At 37.4% G+C, this 15,011-nt stretch overlaps 1 long non-coding RNA gene across 1 annotated transcript in view; it reads right to left on the reverse strand.

The window, feature by feature from the left end:
• The window catches only part of LOC122812014, a 304,457-nt gene extending 291,996 nt beyond the window's left edge, over positions 1–12,461 (reverse strand). Inside the window, exon 1 of the long non-coding RNA XR_006366327.1 lies at positions 12,165–12,461. This is a non-coding gene — a long non-coding RNA (uncharacterized LOC122812014). The remainder of the gene's footprint in view (positions 1–12,164) is intronic.
• Between the last annotated feature and the right edge of the window lie 2,550 nt (positions 12,462–15,011).

Here is a 15,011-nt window from a genome sequence, read left to right on the forward strand (position 1 = left end):
TCCTGAATCACTCTCCCCATGTTGTTTTGCCTCATTATCATACTCTATACTTCATTATGCAGGCATTAGCATATAACATGGACAACCATATTATTAGGGCTATCCACATCATGTAGCAGGTTTTCTGAATGACACCCATCCAGAACGTGGCCACTCATCATGCAAATTCACTTAGCAAAGTTTTCTGAATCTAGACTTATTTCAGTGTACCTCTCACTGCTCTTTTAATTGATGCTGTTTTATTTGATGCTTGAGAAACTGTGAGATTTTCTTTTGAAAGCAATGTATTTTGTGAGTCTATAGAACATATGCAGCATACACACATTTCTCTCAATGTGCTAGTCAGCCTTTCTCCAAAATTACAATTTTCAACAAATTTGCTCAGCTCTTCCATTAATTCCAGTACTGCCATATCTAATTTGATTTCTGCTGTAAAGCCCTACACTTTTTACTGTTATCACTGGTTTGGGGTTAAAATGCTTAAATAAAATGTCTAGAACCTCTCTGAATCATTGTTAGGAAGTGTTCTCTTTTGCTAAAACACAAAGTGCTTAACTAAGAAAACTTTAGTCAATGTGTTTTGAAAGTGATACTTTTCTATAAATTCAGTGAAGCACGAAAAGTTATTTTATGTTGTCTAGGAATCAAGTATTTGCATTTTATGGGAGCAAGGGTGATCTTTTAAGACATTGTGTTAGGTTTCAGAGGGTGAAGGAGGGGTGTACCCTCTAATTGGGGTGTTATATAGAACATGTCCTATACATAAAACACCAATTTTAGATAAGTAATGATTTTTATTGCAATTTTATCTATTAAGGATGAAATGTTCACTGTTTTGGGACACCCTAATTTTGCATATGGTTTCTTGGATGACACCAGACTGCACCACAATATACAGGTTTTGACTTCAATTATAACTAATATCCCTGCAATTTATTTTATCAGATTACATATTATTTGCAATGTAATAAGGTTCAGCTCTTTCAATATAAGTTACTGCTCTTCCCTGACGGCATCAAGTGCAGTAATATCTCTATAACTCTTTACTAGTTAATTGTAAGTTTCTTAAAAAGTATTTTACAAGCACTAGCTAATTGTTATGCCATTGTATATAATGCTTAATGCATGCTCTGTACGACTGTTTCTGACCTGCTCAGTTTTTGTAATGTGTTGCTTTGTGATGTCATGATGTTTTATGTGGCGCTTTTCTCCCCGGGCCTCTACTGAAAACGGGCATTTAGCCCAGTCAGACTTTTCTGGTAAACAAATGTTAAATAAATAATTATCCTTCTTGCTTAGTTATTTTTAAATCTTATCAATATTCCACCATTTTGCTGCATACGCTTGAAGGTATACCTGAGTTTGTGTTTTAACACAGGTTCATTGGTTACAGCTATTCGATCAACTCCTAGCCTTATAGATTATATTCTCAACTCAGAACACTAGTTATTCAGTTTTTGGTCAAGTATTACTTTCTGTAGTATTACACACATTTTTCTTTGAAACAAATGTATATTTTTATCTGTCATACATATGCTTGCAAGGTCAAGTCATTATTCAGAATTGATTACCTTCCGTATATGCTCAAAGGCAATATTTTTTTTGAAACCCACAAGAGACAAGGTGGGATGAAAAACAAAATGAGCTCATTGGCCCAGATGAAAAGCAGATCAAAAACAGCTGATGGCTACAAGAATACGAGTTAAATTCTGCATCAACATTCTTAAGTAAAAAGGCCATAGGTATGTTTTTTTACACTGCTTAACATATGCCAGAAAATCTTAAATCTATTTCATAGTAGAGCCTTTCTGGTTGTAGCGGAGGAGCTCCTAATGCCAGCACTTGAATATAAGTTGTCACTCATTTCAATTGCAAGTGGCAAACCATTTCTTCTTCTTTTGGCTTTTCTGGGTTAGGGGTTGCCACAGCAGATTACCTGTCTGCTCATGATTGGCAGTAGAGTTTTATGGTGTCGAGTTGCCAGCCTGGTGCCCAACCTTCCACCGAAGGCACACACACACGCACTTAGGCCTAGGGCTAATTTAGAGTGTCCAGTCCACCTACAGCATGTCTTTGGGATGTGGGAGGAAACCCACGCAACCACAGGGAGGACATGCAGACTCCGCACAGAAGGCACCCCAGCCAAGGATCGAACCAGAGAACCTCTTGCTGTGATGCGACAACACTAACAGCTGCACCACTGTGGCCACCCTGCAAGTGCCAGGTTAGCTTATAACCACTGCTCCTAGAAGACAGAATAAGTGTTCCGCATATCTGAAGTTAAATAGATTTAAGTTTCATTGAGAGCAAAGCTACTTATGTTTATTTATGTATGTATGTATTTATTTATTTATTCATATGTATCTATGTTTGTAGGTTTACTGGGCCACAGAAATCCACAATCTTGTTGCACAAATATTAGTTTTTATATTTTCCTGTATTATTAAGTCATTGTTAAGTCATCCTGCAGCAGCTGAACTTATTTACAGTAGAGGCTAGGAGGACATTTTCTGAATATGCCATAACCTTGCCTAGTGGCTGACATGAGAATCTCCATCACCATGGGGAGCAAGGCTAGGAGGACATTTTCTGAATATGCCATAACCTTGCCTAGTGGCTGACATGAGAATCTCCATCACCATGGGGAGCATCCACAATCTTCCTGGCTGCATCTGAACTCCCACAAGTATGTCCCAAGGGCTACCATCATCAACATGGCAACAACAACCCCACTTCCTCCTGGTATTTCTTGATGTGCATGTCTCCTCTTGCATGGAAACAGCTGTCCATTGGAAAACCACAATTTACTCTTAGGATGGTTAAGCCATAAGCAACTTGCTGGCCATTCTACCTTGCCGAATTGGTCCAGCATCCTGCTGCTACTTGAACTCAGGTCATGTGGACTGTAAACAGGGCTTTATTCCTGTGTGCCACGGAGCCAGGTATACATGAATTACATTCGATTTGGTAATATACATCACTGTACTTAGTAATTACATAAAATTCAAAATAAGCAATACAGTACCATTACTAGCAGAATACCCAAACAGGCATAGGCAATTTGCTCCACACTCACATTTTATGTATATTGCAATTAATATGACAATATTTATGAAACTAGTGGAATGTGGCCTTATAGTGTGTTTTCCTTGCTGTTACTGACATTAGATGCTGAGTGAGAAATATGAAAAAGGATAACTAGTATTAATTTAAAGGACAATTTGGATGGTATTGCTATATGAAGTTTGGGTATGGTTAATAGGCAGTGAATCAGGAGGAAGAAGTCTGAGTGAGTAAGCTCTGAAGATTTTTAGTTATGCTAAATGGTAGGTAGAAACATAGTTTAGGATCCACAAGAGAAAAGGATTTAGAGCAGTGGTCAAATTGTGGAAAAGACAGAAAATGATGACTGCAGAAGTTGTTGAGTTACATAAGGGTCTGCAATGGTGTGTGATTATTAATTTATCAGTGAGTGCTACAACACAGAGTACTTTTTTGGGAGTGTAGTATCATATAGTTAGTTTTAGAACAGTTTTTTATTTTTTTTATTGAGGCTTCACTTGGTTAAAACGCTTTTTAAGTGTCTTCCCCTGAAAATGTCTTTGGAGATGTCATTTATAAAGTAGAAGATCGGAATATTAGATTGTCCTCATACAGGAAGATGTTGCTAGTTGTTAGTATTATAGAAATAATATTAATGAATAGGAAGAAAAGGAGTTGTTCAAGTATAGAGCCCTGAAGTCTGCCAGCAGTAACTAATGGCTGAATCAAATGCAACAAATGTGGCAAACACTAACAACTATTAACAACTTCAACTAGGAACTTCAACTAGGGATGGATGGTTACTGTTGATTTATTATATGGATAAAGAACATCTTTTAATGAAATAATATCATTCATATATTTTACAATGGATTTCACTAAAAAAAATTCTTAACACTGAATGTGTGACAGAGTCTTTCAACTTTGAACTTTGAGGAACTCTGAGGAACATGAACTAAGACCCCCCCAAAGCAATGCCCCTCGTAATGAGGTACACTTGAGAGGTATGGCCAGCAGGTAGAACAAGTGGAAAGAAAGACGTATTTATTATGGTCAATAAGATACTGTTGGAATCATAGAAGAATGAAGTCACAGAGTCCAAAACAAAATTTAAAGACTTTGAAGTAATTCTGAATGGAAAATAGAATGAAAGGTTTTGGATAAATTTGTGACTGTATTACCTGTTAGGTGATTTAAACATTGTTATGCATTCAGTTTGTAATGGATAGAGGGACAATGGTTGTGCTGTGACCTTTATGGAGGTTATACTGATAAGGTCATAATAAATTGGTCAAGAAAATAAATTAGTTGAATCGCTACTAATTTCAAGTAATTTATATTAGTGCTGGAAGTATATATAAACTTCTAAGGCTTAAGAAACTTGGGGTTCGAAATCTGGATATAGAAATCACACTGATACACGTCAGTGAGGGAGCATGACCATAGGGAAATATGTATAAAACACTGAATATGAATGTTTAATTCCACAGTGATCTACAAGACCATTAATAGTGACCATTGCAAATCCCTGCAAACACTTGTGAACATTAAAGTGTACCCAAGAACACTCAGGTCCAGTATAGCAGAGTTTAGTGTCCTATAAATACTGTTTCTATAACTGGTACACTCTTCTACACCCTTCTAGTTTCATGGAAATCAGGAACTCACATCCAAAAGAATGTGAAAACATTCATACTCAGCAAGTGTTCAAAAAATACTTATAGCATTGCTCTGCATGGTTGCATGCATTAGTAGTTAAAGGAACATTGTTGGGCCATAATTGTTGATCATACCTCTCAAGGCCCAAAAATCTGGGACATTTTAAATATTGCTCATAAATGTAGAAAGATGTTAGATCAACAAGTTCTGCATTAGCAGTGATTTTGTAAAGGATATAAAGTCTGAAACTCAGAAATATGCCATTATTTAATTACTTCAGTCCTCATTAATTTGCCAAAAAAACACAAATTTTATGAAGAACAGATCAAAAATATGATGCAAAACTCTGGATATTCTGTGAAAATCTAGACAGTTTAAATGTATTTTTGAGACCTGTATTTTGATTGGAAATGGTACCAAGCAATTTGCTGTAAATAGTTGTTTAAGTTTGTAGCTAATAACTGTATGGTCTGTTTTATTTAAACTGTGACATGTAAGGCACTCACTTGTGGTGCAGCTTAACTACCTGTTACATAAAATAAACATAAATAAAATAAAAATTAATCCCTTTAAATGACAAAGTATTTTTGTAGATTTGTTTTCAGTAATATTTGAAAATTTTCACTCCTGGCTTTATGCACCTAGTAAAGTCTATTTTCTGCATGAAACACTGATTGTTGTGTTTTTTTTTGTCTGCTTAACTAACCACAAATGTGTTGAGATACCTAAAAGCAAATCTACTTTCAGTAATGTGGATATGTCATTTAGTACATTCTGCTTTTACACAGCTTGTAAAGGCTATTTACAGTTTAAAACACTTTGCCCATTTAAGTTTAAGTCACCACACTTTACTCTAAATATTTCTGCAAAAGGTTGTATGTGACAATTTGCAAAAAATGGTTTGTTTTACACCAGCTATTACTTTACCAGATTTATTATTTTTCACTTATTTTTCATCCATCTAATGCTGTTGAGACATATCTGACTTCTATAGTTAGTGATTCCATGAAAAACCGCCTCCGTCCTTAAAGTTTAGTAGACAAGTAGGGAACAGACATATATTTGCAGACCATTCTTCCATACCACACACACACACACACACACACACACACACACACACACACACACACACACACACACACACACAGTTGTTAATCCACCTTAAAGTTTGTACACACTATATGCACACAATCATATGAAACTGTATCTTATGGCCTGGTTAAAGACAATGTCTTGTGGTCTCAAATCACACTACCTTATTCATTTCACAAAATAAATCCTACTGAAAGGAATATATTATGAGATATCAAAACAGAAACAAATTTACTTGACGAATCAAATACACAAACCAAAATTACAGGTAAATCAATGAAAGCATTTTCTTCAAGGAGATAAGCTACTCTGCACTCTATATGTGGAAACTTTGCGTCCATATCCCTTAACTTAAATAGACTTAACTCCACGCTAACAGTGATACAATACTGAGGAAAAGAGAAAAAAACTGATACAGGTGAAACACAGCTTGCACAACTGTGATCTCACAATAGAGACATTTCCTATGGAAAAAGATTCTATGAACTGAAGATTGGACAGACTTCACTTGTCTGGCATCTCTATGAGTAATCTACATTCAACTACTCATAGGGCCTTCACTTGTCTAGTATCTCTGTGAGTAATCTACATTCAACTACTCTAGTATCTCTGTGAGTAATCTACATTCAACTACTCATAGGAACTTCACTTGTCTAGTATCTCTGTGAGTAATCTACATTCAACTACTCATAGGGACTTTACTTGTCTAGTATCTCAATTAGTTGTCTACATACTCACAAGTCTTCATCCTGAAGTCTGTCTGCTAAGTACAACCTTTTTCAGCTTCTTTTGCTTAGCAGTTTATTCATGCAATCACCCAATCTGTCATCCTATTCAGGAAGCTTCTTATGTTTTCTTTTTTCAACTTAAGTATGCTGCTTTGATGAAAGGAGGTGACCCTTACTAAGTCCATTTCTTCCCCATTTGTTAAGCATTTGCTATAAGCATCCATTATTATAAATAAATACACAGGCATGGAGCTCTGCTCCAACGAACCTTCACTTATCACATGCTCATATGCAGACTACTCTGCAGGTGTACACGTTCACATATCAATTTTGTGCATAAATCTAGCAGCCTAGCCTAATTCATTCACCCCTGTTTATTGTGTTGATAATCAATTTGTGTAAGTGAATCAGGTTTGACTGGCAGGATCCTTCTCATATAGCTGCTCACTTACCAGACCATGAGTGCGCAGTATGATAGTTAACAAATTAACAAGATTCAATCAGGGAATGATGTAAGATGAGAGAGGAAACAAAAAAGTATGGAAAAGAAAGGATGGAACATTTACTAATGAAGTGAAATTTGTCATTTATTTCATTATTTGTTAACCAGGTAAATCTTTGCACACGTTTTTCTGTCATTACCTAAGCCATAACGGCAAACGTTATATATATCAGCAGTTTCTACAGCAACGTGCATTTGTGAAGAAACCAGAACATAAGGGGAAAACCATGTTTGCACAGAGAGCACACGCAAGCTGTATACTGACAGCATAATTCCAAAAAGACTTATGCTTGGGCTAGCATACTGCTCCATGCAATAACTCTGCAACTAGTTCTACAAAAAGATACCAGGATTCATTGAGTCACATAAGCAACTGAGGAATCCCAGAATCCTACTACTGATTTCAAGATGGGAATCAGATTCCATACTCCACAACACTTTGAACCACCAGTGAAAAGTTTCAAAGCATCAGAATAGCCCGTATAACACTATGGGCCACTGCAGGTAGAAGTAGTTCTCCACCTTTATATAGGATGTTGTATTGCAGGCAGTAAATGGTCATAAGCCCAAATGCCTGCAGTACTATATCCCACACACAGGTGGAGCTAGTCTCCTATAGTAGAGGAGTGGGGAATCCTGGATAAGTACCTTGTACATGCACAGTAGTCCTGCGGATCAACATCACTTTCATATGCGGGGGCTGGCTCCAAATTGAACTTTAATCTGTGATTATGCACTGCAGGCTCATAGAATGCGACCACTGAGTTTAATACTCGGGCATGACAGAGATTTCCTTGTCATACATGTGGTGTTATGGCTGATATACAAGTGACTCTTTGGTGCTGGTCAGTTTTGTAGACTGTCATTTCCACCTGTGTACCAGCAAAGGTACTGCAGACAGGCTAAACTCCTGCAGTATAAATGATGGCAGTAGTGGGGATATATGACTCACTTTGACTGAACCTGAGGCTACACAAGCAGGTTCAGTGGTCATTGGATTATGCAAGTAATAAGCAATGGGAGTAATTTAAATTGAGTGTTACAGACTCTCATTATCTGTTACTTGTATACACTGCACTCCAAGGACCTGGGCATTTGTGTAGTAATAGTCAGTCTCTGGAGTATTCTGCACCCCAATTATGGTGCTGGTGGAACAGAGCTGGAATTTAGTATCAGGGTAATGTGGCTGGGTCGTGGAAGCCCTCCACAACCTTGCCATTTCAAAATCTAGCCATGAAAGTAACTGGTGATCAGAATGTACTTATCCAGTAAATCAGTTGTTTCCACACACCCATCTTGTCAACTGCATCCCAGAGACAAGTCAAGATACAGTACAGTAGTTATCACTCTATAAGCAGATTTCAAATCAATGAAATCAGCTAAAATAACTCTCACAGGCTGTTGTGAAATATCAATGATGATAGCAATACAGATAGTTGCAACTAGGCCTGCTTATATCGTTATGTAAAATACAAGAAATATCCTCTAGTAGCTGATCACAAAATCTATTAATCAGAATTTTTCAAACTTACAGGTTCCTATGTCTCTGCTATAGTGTGATTTAATGAGTCATACCCCGCAGTCGAGTGGCCTCTGAAAGACATGCGTGAATGGGCATACCTTTGTTGAAGGTTGGGCGTCGGGCTGGCAACTCGGCACCATAAAAATCGACTGCCAATCATTAGCGGACTGGAGTTCTGCGAACCCTAACCAGGAAAAGCCGAAAAGACTGTCAAAGTGTATCTAGGTAACTCATTGTTCACTGCCTTACTACCTTAACTCCAGATACCTCAAGGATCAATATTAGACCATATTCTCTTAGCATTGTTCCTCAACTCTTTGCCTTCTGCACATTCTGAAAACAACCTTATCTTGTACGCTAATAGTCTCGTATTGCTAAAACAGTACTGACAAACTACAAACCTTACAGCAACAATTTTGCAATTTTCACTATGGTTCTGCATTTAAAAAAATTATTGTCAACCAGGTAAAACCAACATATTTATTTTGGAGCACATCTGGCTAATAGTAAACCAATCTAACTGCTACACCTTTAGAATAAAAAATGTAACCTGTTCAATACTATAAATCATGGTGTCCTAATCTAACATTTAACCATTATGTAAAAATAACTGTATCTAAGGTACTTAATAACTGAAAAAACATTCACAAAAAAATTTGTAGGTCATGACCCCAGCACCATGGAGTAGGGGAAAAAGGACTGACTATAACCCAGACAACTAGTGTTTGACTAGCTACACAAGCACTGGGTGGACAAGGCAGGGAGGATAATAGTAAGCTGCCAAGACCGACTTATCCGTCACTGGAGAAAGGAGGTAGCTGCAGCCCGCTGCACTAAAGTACTGGGTCTAGTGATATTTATGTTGTTAGTAGTGCACCACTTAGCAGAAAGTTGTCATGTGCAGTAGAGCACCTTCTCTTCTGGACTGCAGACATTGTGAAGCTTGTGATGCAACAGCAGGAAGAAGGGACCTAGGAACATAAATAAACAAACAAAAAAGATTGCCAGCCTTCTCACTGAGACAGCACCACTCTTGGCACTCATCTCATAAGGGATAAACAGATGGGCCGGTGAGCTATCGCACTGTGAAGAACAAATGGGTCATTTGGGTTTCCAAGAGGAAGGTTTGAAGGTCATGGGAGGATGCTTGCAAGTCAACTTGCACAAGTATCTCACTTAGCTATACTTGTCTGCTACCTAAGCTTGAATACAGTATATGCTACATATAACAATAGAAAAGATGCATACTACCACCGTCTTACAAAAAGCACAAAAATGCAGATTTATAAAACTTAGACCAACATAACCATCACTACAAATATCGTTTATATGCCAACTACCTTCCCATTAATAAGTTACTCACTTTGTTTGCAGGCATTCTATACCGTTTACAACACGATAAATTCTGCCTCCTCCCCCAAACCAGTAATCGTGTCATAGTTAGGGGTGCCACCTTTTCAAATGGCTGAAGTGGGACATTTTCGGGACAAACATCAGATTTTATAGGCCGACACATACCCACGGTCAGTACAAAGGATAGAACTTAACTTTTTTAGCTAAATAAAAGCTTATTCTTGTAGTATTTTAGTTGCTTATTCTGTTTCTTATAACATTTAGGTATTTTAGATACAGAATAACTTTTTTATGCAACTATTACATAAAATATAAGGCATAATTATGTTCTACAATCTCAGGACATTTGCCATTTTTAATCTTTTTTGTCAGGACACAACTGCCCAAAGAGGGACTGTCCCTCGCAAAGTGGGACAGGTGGTAACCCAGGTCATAGTGAACCCATTTACCAACCACCAGCCTCCAACACCTTCATTTTACACAACTTCAGAATTGATAATACTGATGTGCATTCTCTAAAGCTGGTCCCACTGTGTGGAATTCTACACCTGCAAATAGTAGAAATCAACATGCTATACTGTTATAAAATCCAGACTAGTACAACATCAGCTTACAGAAATCTCAGAAATGTTCCTGGATCAATTTTAGTCCTGCTTGACTACCTGTCTCTCTCTCTCTCTCACTCTTTAACTTTATTATCCAGTTCCCATCATCCTCACCTTTTTTTTCTTAACTAAAAGCATTCTTTGTCAGGAACACGATTGTTATTAAAACCAAATGTAGTAAATATGTTTGTACTTATAATGAACTAGGTAAGACTAACTATACTAATGTCTTCAAAAAGATCCAAAATTAACTCAATGTAACTATTCTTTTACAAGTATACTTTATATTTTGACATTTGCGTATATTATTTGTATATAAGTTCCCTAAACATGTGGAACATTCTGAATGGAAATACTTCTTTATGTGTGCAAAGGTTTGTTTTGCAATACCTAACCCACCTATTAACAAATGAAAATAAATTAGTCACTATGGTTGATGGAAACCTTTTTAGGAGCATGCGTATTTAATCACTTGACTCTAGAAAGGTTATTTATGACAGCCATTTGTAACAGTTCATTTTTTTATTCCATCAATGCTTTTATTAACAAGTTTTCTAAAGCAAAAGGACAAAGTGAGTGCAAGCCCCCTGTCAGGGAGGCACAAACACAAGAACCTGGATACCTCTCAACTGTACAGATTTTCGCAGAATGTCCAGATTTTTGGCTCATATTTTAAAATCTGTGTTTTTCTGACAAATTACTGAGATGATCTGAGGATTGAAGTCACTAAATAATGACATACATTTGACTTTCATACTTCAAATCCTTCAGAAAATGTATGTTAAAACAAATCCTGTTACTCTAGCAACTTTCTAAGCTTATGAGTAATATTTAAATATGTCCCTATTATTTGGGCCTTTGTGCCCCATTTTGTCAGTCTTTGTCCAGATTTCTTGCACCGAGAGGTTGAGCGGTATGAGCTATAATGCATAAAATAATAACCACAGTGCCATCTTACAAAATGAGACAGTATTACTGAAATGTTTTCACATTTTTAGCAGATTTTGGCAGTCAATTGCAACAACAAAAGCCTATAACGTATGACCAATCCAAGTTTCAGTAAAATTGACACTGAAACTTGTCATATCGTTCCTGAAAATGAACAGTTTTCGTCTAAGTGGCCTTACCTGATCAACAAAGAACCCCTCCAAACACACACACACACACACACACACACACACACACACACACTTGCTAATTTTACTATAGTTATGTTATTATTTTACTATGATATTGGGAATGCTTTTCCCCTTTAGTAGGAGATTCGACAGGGAAGGCATGTTGACATGAAAAACAAAACTCAAGATGCACTGTGCATAAGCCCCAGATACCCAACATCCTGGCCCTTAATAGGTTCATAGGTGTATACTAGGCTAACGACAGGTAGCACGTACCAATACACATTTATGTCACCACTGTAGGTGTTCTTCCCTTTCCCACAGTGAAGTCACAGAGATTAAAGTGAAATATCAAGAACATAAAATAAAATAAATTATTAAAAAAAGCAGCTAATAAGGTATATGTGTCTTGATGTTTTAAGTCTCATTCTTCAAATTCACTGGTAACTGATCTGAAAAATGTACAGAAGCAATATAATCTTAGAAGCCAACTGAACAAAGGTAATGGAAAAACACTGGTTCACTTTGGCAGATATTACTTACATTGTGTGAATTCAAAACAGACAGATTCCTGACTCATAGACATATGATCTCTGTGGTCCTAAGGCAGCAAGTGAGGAGTTAAACAACTTAGGAAGGATCCACCCTTGAATGATGTCACTGCCCAGGAAGAGCCTCTTTGTGCTGAGGCCAAGGGTCTCCATGGCAACTAATAAAGAATTAGCTGTGCTACATCCCCTTATCATGTTACATATTAACATGGAGTACAGCACAGACAAGCATTTGATTGTGACAGCAGGGTAGACCGCCCTCTCTGGGAGAGGTTACTGCATGTCACATTGCATATCTCTTAGCTACTGCACTCGCACCTAAATTGTATAGTCGTTTGGGCAAATATCTAAAGAACTCTCACCCCCCCCCCATATTCATTTCCTTTACTGTCCTTGTCCTCTCCACACATGCTCCGTAGAGCTTGTTTTTTCTGCTTTGGGCATGTTGCAGTCCAAAACAGCAAACAGACCAGTTGTGAATGTAGGACTACACAGACTGGTAATTCAGTCCCTAACAAAACAGCAGAGTTTCTTTTCTTCTTCCGGCTTTCAGCCATTTTAATTTTCACCAGGATATGAATAATTGTGTTAGACATATATCGAAAGATATGAATGTTGTTGTTTTACTTTCACATCTTGTCCATCAGCGTAATTGCTATGCAAAGCTCTTAACTTCAGACAGCTAGGTACATGTTAAAGTCACTTAAATTCAAGCAGTACTGAAAATGCATAAGGTAATTTTTAGGATGCATACGGTGCACATCACTGGCTGCAACTCAACCTAATACAGGAGAAATGAAAGAATGGTCTCGGTGACAGATGTGTACAGGAGTGGACGCCCCAGTGGTTTCACTGGAAAGTACCCTTTCTGTTAAAAGGATGCACCAATATAACTACAGACTACTATAACTGCCTTAGTCTTGGTAATAGTGCCTTAACAGAGGGCTGTGTGTGTGTGTGTGTGTGTGTGTATGCATACGGTTGTAATTTGACTACAATACAGGTAAGTGTACATAATGCAGTGGACAAAAACATAGACTGCAGATGTCTCCACTGCCATCTTGTGGATGATAGATGACAAAAGGGTTAGGCGGTGCTTTGGGTAAGAGCAGAAGATTATAGAAACCAGATGGAAGTTGTTGGGTTAGGAAATAGCAGAATGCGAAGCTGAGCTAATCTGCAGAGGGAGCACTGGCTGTTTTGAGCAGAAGACCGTAAACTAGTAGTCCTTTCATCGTACACCCGGAATCTTGTTAGATGTAAGCACATTTTGTTAATTAGATGTAATAATTCAAATTTTATGGATCACTCTAAGCACGAAATCAGATATTTAAAAAAGTATAACAGGTTTTACTTAACTGCTGTTTAATTCACATTGTTGGAAATGTGACTATATATTTAGTGCATCTGAGATTTTTTTTTTAAATAAATTATTTGCTAGGTAAGCATAAACCCATGAGTTGCAAATACATTTTCATGGTGTTGGTGTATCCAAGGATGGAGCACTGCCTGGTTAAGTGACTTGCTTACAGTAATAGAATATTCAGGTAGATAAAGAGGGAATCAAACCTATGACTGTAGCATGAAGCTTGGTAGCAGCTAATAGCCCTGATTCCCTTGTTCCTTTTTTTTTTTAATTCCTTTTGTTCCTCAGGAGACCATCACTTCTCCTGATGCCCCATCTCAATGTCCCTGAGTTGATATTTGGGGTCAAATTGGAGGTCAAGGTATCCCACTGCACTTGCATCCTGCTACCATGTTTATATTTTTATGTGGTATTCCCTAATCTCAACTCCACAGACATGCCATGTTGTGATGTAAGTCACAGAATCCAGATTGCATTTGACAGAGAAATAGCTAACATGGGATGAAGGGGTGGTCACCCTTAATAGAAAAGTGCTGGGGAGCCCAATTGGCAAGAGCTGATAATTTTTCAGTGCATTGCCAGCACTGATTGTACACTGTCCAGTAATGCAACTGTAATCAGAATCAAAGTGCTTTAGCACTTCATGAGTGGCATAAACTATAGCAGCTGCTTGCTACAAATGTGCAGTTTGTTACTGTTTAAAAGGAGAGAAGGCATTTTAAATGTTTTACTCCTCAATTTAAAGTTGTTGGGGGTCAAATCAGTGGATGATACTGGGTGCTGGAATAACTATATACACTTACTGCATCTGGCACTGCACAAATCAAAGCACCCCCTCTACTAGAGGAAGATAAAAGGGAGAAAGGCTGTCTTTGTAAATTGATGAAAACTCTGCAACAGAGAGGTGATGCAATAACACAGGTTTTACAATACAGACCACTAAACCTTTCACATGGCATCAGACCTTCCTGATAAACTGCAACAGAGAGGTGATGCAGTTGATAAACTGCAACAGAGAGGTGATGCAGTAACACAGGTTTTACAATACAGACCACTAAACCTTTCACATGGCATCAGACCTTAACACAGGTTTTACAATACAGACCACTAAACCTTTCACATGGCATCAGACCTTCCTGATAAAACTGCTTGTGTAATGAGAAAGCTCATGTGGGCTGTGTTGTAAAACCTATGTTGAACAAAAAAAGTAATCACATCATCTTTGTTTTCCAGTAGTTCCTATGCTCCAGCAGGCCAGGTAGTCAATGCTTTTTAAACATTAAATCCAAGTAAAACAAGTAAATGTAAATAGGGAAAGCATACTAGATATGTTGCTCTGAAATAATCTAGTAGTAGGTTGTTTTTAATTTAAAACAAAAATTTTAGGTTTCTTCATAAAATTAATGGACATTTTCAGCAATGAAATTAGCAGTTAAATATGTATTGTTGCTGCCTAAAGCATGAATAAGAATT

This window comes from Protopterus annectens, chromosome 9.part0, assembly GCF_019279795.1.
Source record: "Protopterus annectens isolate FY-2018-M chromosome 9.part0, PAN1.0, whole genome shotgun sequence".
NCBI classification, from domain to species: Eukaryota; Metazoa; Chordata; order Ceratodontiformes; family Protopteridae; genus Protopterus; species Protopterus annectens.